An 8,434-nucleotide genomic window follows, 5' to 3' on the forward strand; every position below is an offset into this window, starting at 1 on the left:
CAATAAAAAAAAAAAAGGTCCTTGGAATTCAAAGAAAGAAGAAATGGTAATGTCATCTCTATGCTTTATCCATTCCCTGTTCCTGGAGTCCACAATGCTTCTCATTTGTGACTGACCAGCACCTAGGTTTTAGAGGAGGAAAATAGGAAAAAAAATTTTGAAGCAAAAAATGTCATCCTGCTCCTGCCTCCTGTGACCCTGCTCCACTGCTGACCGCCCCCCCCCCACCCACCCAGTGAGCCACGTAAGCTACGTTCAGACTATAAGTTGCACTCCCATTTTCCTCCCAAATTTGGGGGAAAAGTGTGTCTTATAGTCCAAAAAATATGGTAAGTCAATTAAATAGTCAATAGGGAGATGGCATAATATGAATAATAATTGTACGTAATTCTGAAATTAGAGCTCTCTATTTTACAGATATTAGAAATACATTATAAAATACATTAGGATTTTACTTCATCTCTTGATTAGGCCTTGGGCCAAGGACTTGTTAATAACAGCAGCTGTTGTGAATCCAAATGCAATCTACCCTAAAGTACTATTGCTTTTTATGATTTACTGTGATACCTGTTTTAATGAAGAGGAGGTTTTTCCCCTTTTCTTTTTCCTGCAGCACAAATTAACAATTGTAGGTGCTGAGATCCAAGATGGCAGCCAGTAAGAGACTCATGAAGAAGCCTGAAGAAATTCGCAAATGTGGAGTGAAAAACTTCCTTAACATTGAGGAGGTTAATTTATTGACTTGCCAAGGGCTTGCTGTACCTAACAACCCGCCAAGTGGTAAAGGGAACTTTCTAATCAAAATAAACTTTTCAGCAGAGTATCCATTCAAACCACATTCAAAAAAAAGATCACATTCAAAAGAAAAATCTATCACCCTAACATTGATGAAAAGGGGCAGATCTGCCTGCCAGTAATTAGTTCGGAAAACTGGAAGCCAGTAACCAAACCTGACCAAGCAATCCAGTCCCTGATAGCACTGGTGAACGACCCCTTCGGACTGACCTATTTGAAAAATACTCTAAGGACCGTATACAATTCTATAAGAATGCTGAAGAGTTTACACAGAAATAGGGGAAAAGCGGCCTGTGGACTAAAAAGTGCTGGGTTAGATTCTAGCGAATGTGAGCAGAGATCCCCTAGCAGTGCATTCCGACACCCCGCAAAGCGGGACTCGGTGGAAAATTAACATGTTCCATCACCTTGTGTTCCACTTGCTTTCTACAGTTTTCTTAATCAAAAGTGGCCTAGGTAATCTGTAAAAAAAAAAGGATAAAAATTTTAAGGTATTCCAAAAGTAAATCATTGTGCCGAATGATGTTCTACTACAGTTAGGGAGAAAAGTGGGAAATGAGCTTTACTAGGTAAACACCTGCCTTGATGAAGCTCATTTTCTTATGAATTATGCTAAAGGAAGGGAAATGATTAACTTAGAACAAACATATGTCCAAAAGAGTGATGGATCTTTCTGCAGAATTGTTATGGAAAAACTCACTCCTTCTCACCTTACACGAGAATGGTAGAAAAGTGAGTAGAGATATTTTGCAAATATTTTCACCTAGTAAACATGAAGAATTAAATAGTTAATATGCCAAAAAAAAACCCAACCCAACAAACCTTAAATAGAAACCCACACACTGCTTGTTTGGTATTAATTTAAAGACTTTATCTATTTATTTTTAGAGAGAGGGGAGGAAGAGAGAGAGACAGAGAAACATCCATGTGTGAGAGATGTTGCCTCCTGAATGCCCCAACTGGGGACCTGGCTGGCAACCCCAGCATGTGCCCTGACCAGGACTCCAACCAGTGACTCCAACCAGCGACCTTTCAGTTTGCAAGCTGGCACTCATCATCTGAGTCACACCAGCAGGGCTGTTTGGTGTTAATTTTAAAGAATATTCCCAAAAAGGAATTGTAGATTAGTTATAAAGAGCTCTACACTAATGCATGATATGTGATTTTGCTACCTAATTTTTCCACTAAAGAACCATGTGCTTTTCTGCAAAGCACATTACCTCCTCTGTGTAGTTAGTCATGTGTAATAATGACAGATGTTGGATTTAATGACACTTGAGATCCTATTCAATTCTAACATTTTATGGTTTGTGAAATATTTTATGTTTTACATATTTATATATAGTTTTTTATTTTTAATCATAGTAAAAAGTACATAACATTTTTATTTTAACTCTGAATGACGCAGTTCAGTAATGTTAATATTCACATTATTTTATAGCAGGTCAACAGAACTTTTTTATTTTGCAAAGCTAAAAACTCTATCCCCATTAAACAACAATTTATTTCCTCCTTTTCCTAAGCCCCTGGTGCCTACCATTCTAGATTCTGTTTCTGTGAATCTGCCTTTTTGTAATTACTTTATTTAACTTAGAATAATGTCCTGAAAGCTCATCCATATTATGACAGGATTTCCTTTTTCTCTAATGATGAATAATATGTCCAGAATGTATCCGGCCATGTAATATGAAAAATAGAGACATTTATTGAATATACAAGATACAAGAAAGGATGTTGCACATAGGACAATGACACCTCAGTCCTCTTCAAAATAGGCACCTTGGGACCTTTCATAGTTATCCCAGCATCTCTTCCACTATTCAAATCACTCTGCAAAATCCTTTGTTGGAATTTTCCATCGCTGCCCCAAATATTCAGCATATTTCCCTCAATCTCATCGGCAGTCTGAAATCTCTTCCCTTTCAAAGGTGATTTCAATTTGGGGAGAAGCCAGAAGTCACAGGTCACCAAATCTGGGTTGTAGGGGTCATGAGTCACCTGGGTGATTTGCAGGAAAAATAAAAATACAAAACTCTGCAGGAGACATGATTCGTGAGCGAGTGCCATGTTGTGAGGACACTGCCATTCACCAGTTGCCCATAGCTGTGTCCATTTTCATCATACTGTATCACTCAACTGATAACATTGAGGTAAAACAGGAACATGGTGCGCAAATATTTCTTCCAGACCCTGCTTTAAATTCTTTTGGAGGTGTGTGTGTGTGTATTCAGAAAATATATATATATTCAGAAAATACATATATTCAGAAAAAAATGTATATATATTCAGAAAATACATATATTCAGAAAAATATATATATATTCAGAAATGGGATTGCTGGATCATCTGGTAGTTCATTTTGAGAAATTGCTGTATTTTTTTATAATGGTTCAGACATTATGTATGTTGTGTATTTTAAATATATTATTTAATTAATTGTAGTAGTTTGAATTATGGTTTCATTTCTTAACCTTTAAAATATTTGGAAGAAGAAATTTTATAAGCATTCTGGTGGTTGTACCCAGAAATCACTAATGTTCTTATTAATATATCAAGTACTGTTATGAGGCATCTGTCCAGGAAAGTTAACTAGAAAAATTATGAGACTTAATAAAGTTGCTTTTCTTGGGTTTACAGCTACTGATACAATCAGTGGAAACCACATCTTTCATTTTCTATAATTTATTTCTGACAGAGGAACTACAGATATAACAAAATAAGGGGATTAAGTATTCATTCTGTGAATGGGAAAGAGGGAATTAGATGGGGCTGGGTGTGATCTTTTGTCTTTCAAACTGTCTACTTAAAATCCTGAAAGAACACTGTGACTTTACAAAAGGATGGAGAGAGAGCCGTGCCTGTACATTCCAGGCTAAATGATCCAAAGCTGTTCAGTCCCTTAACTGTTTGGAGCTGTGGTAGATAGAAAGCTGTGAGGGAGTGCCTTTTCCTTATATGGACCTGCTATTGCAGTTCCAAATTCTCACCAGAAACAGACTTGCATAGCACAGTCTTTTGGGAGACTTCAACTAAATGAAACCACTGGCTAGAATCTTGATAAAATGTGGATTTTTAAAGCCTAGGTTCCAGGAGGAATGCAATTTAAAAGGGATGATGCCTTGCTTTTTTTTTCCTGCTGCAAATATTTAGTAAAGAATAAGTAAGTCATATATTAATAATTCAAAATTGTATAAAGGGATATAAAAGATGACAAAGTATAAAGTGAGAAGTGTATAATTTTTTTCAGTGTTCATTCAATTAGTATTATAATTTTTTAATAATATATTACCAAATAGACATAAATCTGCTTACAGGATTTTGCATGCCTATATATATTTAATGCATCAAAACTCTGTGTTATATATGCCAGGTATAATTTTAAATCATTAGGAAACAGGACTGAGAGATATCTAACCAACTAAAGAAGGCAGAAAAGACAAAGTGTACAGAAATTAAGAGTATACAATTGTTATAACCGAGAGCCGCTCAGATTTACATGATTGCATGGAGCAAGGCCATATAATTAAGGGCTGTTACAATAATTAGTTTGAAATCTATGGTGAACCATTGAAGGGTTTTAATTAAGGTAAGGGTACTATATATTCAGGTTTATTTTGGAACGATAGTTCTGGCAGTTCTTAGAATTTTGATTAAAATGAGGTAAAGTAAAATTAAAATACTGGTTTGGAAACCACTGCAGTAATACAGGAAAGAAGCAATGACAGATTCAGTGTGGAAATGAGAGGACAAATTACAAATGTACTTATGTGACCAAAATAGACACAAATGGCAATTATTGTGAATGAGAAGCATAAGAGAAAGGACAAATAAAGTATGCTTATAAATCTTTCTAAAAACGTGGGAGGGGGTGTGTGGGCAGGACATGGAAGTGCAACGGGGGGAAATGGGAACAATTGTAATGTACAACAATAAAACAATAAATAATAAGTTTATTCACTAGGGAGTTAGAAGAATATCCTTTTTGAAAAACAAGATAGACTACAAAAAGAGTCATTGAATCATTGAATCAAAAAACTAAAAATAAAAATAAATAAAATAAATGAAGGCAAAGTTCACTGTCTGGCTTAGCTGTCTATAATATATTGTTATAATGGGAAAGAGAGTGAAAGAATGTAAACTTTGTGTGTACGTGCAGTAGATATGAGAGTTAAATAGCTTTACGTACTATATAGAAAATTGAATAATATACAAAGTTGAAATATAATTAAGGAATGTATAATGATGTTACATAGAAATATGAAAGTTAATACTACCAGTTATAATTGAAGGAATTGAAAATGTTTATTGCCGGGAAGAGAAAATCTGAAGTAGTGTTTATTGAAGGGGAAAAGAGCTATGTTCAATTTTAGGATTTGGTTTGTTATTTTTATTTTAAAATTATACAAGTCATTGTACTATGTAAATATTAAAAATTAAACTATTAAGAAAATAGAAAGGACATGTAAACATTAAATTAAAAAGCAGATTGAAAAATTAATGCTTTAAAGTAAATATCTGGTTATCACATACATACAGATGTGTAAAATTGATTTATTATAAATATTAACTACTCTTATCTATGAACAACTGCATTATAAGTAATCAATAACTACCTATTTTATATTTAAAAATGAATAACAACTAGAATATTAAAAATTTTCACTTGTTTTTGAATTCCTTGTTATATGCTGGTTCTTAGACACTCAATTTTTTAAAATTATAAATATATACATTTTTTACAGAAACAATATGCCTGTGTTATAGATAAGTGTAGAACCACACAGTTGTAAATAACGTATTCCTAACGTGTTTGAAAATAAAATCACCTTGAAGACGAACAGTAGACTTCAGTATTACAGGTTTAGTCATGCTAGTCACAGTAAGCTTCAAATATTATCCTGTCTCTGGGTCCTGCATGTCCCTCGTTCCTCAGCTCCAGGAAACCCATTGAAACTAATGAGTCAGGGATTATGTCTGTCTTGCTTATCATTACATCCCCAGGAGCTATTGTCTGAAACATATGAGGTTCCTAATAAATATTTACCAAAGATTTAATAAGTTTCTATAGATACAAGCACTGCTTCTGCCTTCGCTGTCATTTTAGAAAAAATATTCCCTATTTTGACTTTGTAAAAGTGTTCATGTGTAGTTTATTTTACAATAAGTATTATTCATTTATTCATTTTACCTTAACACTTTAACAAATGTAGAATTTGATTTAAGTGTAGTATTTGAGAAGTAGACAAGTACTTTTTTTCCCAAAAGCATAACTAATATTTCTAGCACGACTTTTTAAAAAACCACAATACCTCCACTGATTTCACATGACAATCTTATGGTATATTAAAATGGCATAATTCATCATTTACAAATTTGTTAATTATTTGCTTCCATGTTCTAGTGCCAATATCATACAGAATAAATCATTTTAGTTTATGAAATGATTTAATATAAAAAAATTTCTGCTATTTTTAAAATTTCAAATTACTCTATAAATATGAATAAATGTTCAGTGCCACAATCTACTTTTTATCAAACTTTTCCTATGGAATGCTTTCTGACCTGTATTCTATTTTATGGAATAATCATATTGGTACATTGGTATGTATTATTTTTATTAGGTTTTTTATGGTATATTTTTTACCATCTTTTTTTCACACTTTTGCATTATTTTGAGTGGCTTGCTTATGCATATATAGTTACATTTATTTTTCTCCTACTAATTCAAAGAAAAAGCTTTAGCTTTTAATGAAATGTAGTTTTCAAAATGTTAAAAATTAAATAATTAATGCTTTAGTATATTAACTTAACCTACATGGCATTGTATAATTGAGAAAAAGTCATCTTATGCCCATTGTGAATATTGTGACATCATTTTATCCTGTCTCCCAGCCCATCTCTTTATCCTCTTCATATATCTAAGAAAACTGACAGCCATTCCGAGATCTCATCTTCAATTTCTTTCTTGGCTTTCGTGGGTGGATGTCATCCAGGCCAAGAGATTTGCATTTCTAAAAAGCAACTAAGCACCCTCTAAAAGTATCATTTTTTAAAACCTTCCCCTCTACCTTGGCTTTCATACCACTTTTACTAATGTTGATTCTCCCTTTTCTTGTCCGGGTCACCATCCACTTGAGCAGTAAAAGCTGAAAACTTGTACCATTTTTTTGCTCGTATGTTAGCAATAAACCATTATCATAAAGCATACTGGGCTTTATTTTCAATATATTTTGTTTTATACTATATAAAATTTAACAGATCATTTTATTCCCATTTAATATATTTCCAAGAGGATTATTTTATGCTAATTTTGCTTTAAAAACTGAGCTTAGAAGTTAATGTCCATTTGTTATAACTACCTTTGATTATTACGCTCTCTATTTTGTCTTTCACACACTTTATTTCGATAACTAACTCTTCTGATACCCTTACTATTTCCTTTTCTCTTAGCATAGTTTGTGGGTATGTCTTCAGAATTTTGTTCCTGAAAACAATCAATTATTACCATTAGTATTTCTCCTGTTAATGAATCTTATATCACCCTGTAAATGCTAAAACCTCAATAACTGTTTGTGTTGTTATCTATCTCTTGTATTTAAAATATATATATATATTTCTTTTTGAAGGGTATATATTTGACTAGACTTAAGTAACCAACCTGGACAATAATATGTTCTATAAGTTCAAATAGAATCTTTTTCAGATTTTCTGTCATTTCAACTTCCCTGCCAGTCAGTTATTTCTTATTGGATGGAATTAAGAACAGAATAGATATTTCTCTCATCATTCTCTCTGCTTTTAAGAGATTAAATTGACAGTAAGTTCAGCCAAGTATTTACCAGATCCAGCTTTTAACAGACCCAGCTTTTAACAGAATGAATTTTGTGGAAGCTCTGGAAGATTAAATCCTACCTTTTTATATTATCATTAGTTCTTTAAACTCTGAGTTCCTGTTTTCTTGTCTATTATATGACATAGAAAATACTATTTTTTGCTAGTGCTTTTTACATATTTTCAACATCTAAATGAACTGAAAAATGTTGAAATATTTTTTAAATGATCTACAAATGTTCTATGAATTATATTTTATGTATTTTATGTATACATTTTAAAAATGGTTTTGTTTGATTGAGCCACAAATCCTGCAATATCAGAACTCTTTTAATTTCTTTTACCATGTGGAATACACCTAACAGGTAGGTTATCAAACAAATAATTTGCTTTATCATCTGTCATATAACTAGACACACATAATTATGCCAGTAGTAAATAATTAATTGAACAACACACTGAATTAACATAAATGATTCACTTAGGATTTCATGGTACTGTATTCTGTATGAACGATAAGCATATCGAAAGATGTCCTCCTCCTAATCCCCTGTGAGTATGGGAGAACCTGTGAATACGCGAGGTTCATGTGGCAAGGGGGAACTAGCTTTCAGATGGTATTAATTTTGCTTATTCACTGAGCTTAAAATAGGGAGATTATGTGCAATTATCCAGGAGCACCTAGTGTAATCACAAGGGTCCTTAAAAATGGGAGACAGAGGTAGATGGGAGAGTCGGAGTCCGAGAGATGTGATGTGAGGGTGACTTGACTCACCGCTGCCACTGGCTGGGAGAAGCTGGTTGGATG

The 8,434-nt window shown here is 33.1% G+C and overlaps 1 pseudogene; it reads left to right on the plus strand.

Moving 5' to 3' along the window:
• The first annotated feature begins 647 nt into the window (after positions 1–647).
• LOC112305833 (ubiquitin-conjugating enzyme E2 L3 pseudogene) lies at positions 648–1,097 on the plus strand (annotated as a pseudogene).
• The last annotated feature ends 7,337 nt before the right edge of the window (positions 1,098–8,434 follow it).

Source organism: Desmodus rotundus, chromosome 2, assembly GCF_022682495.2.
Source record: "Desmodus rotundus isolate HL8 chromosome 2, HLdesRot8A.1, whole genome shotgun sequence".
Classification (NCBI taxonomy): Eukaryota; Metazoa; Chordata; class Mammalia; order Chiroptera; family Phyllostomidae; genus Desmodus; species Desmodus rotundus.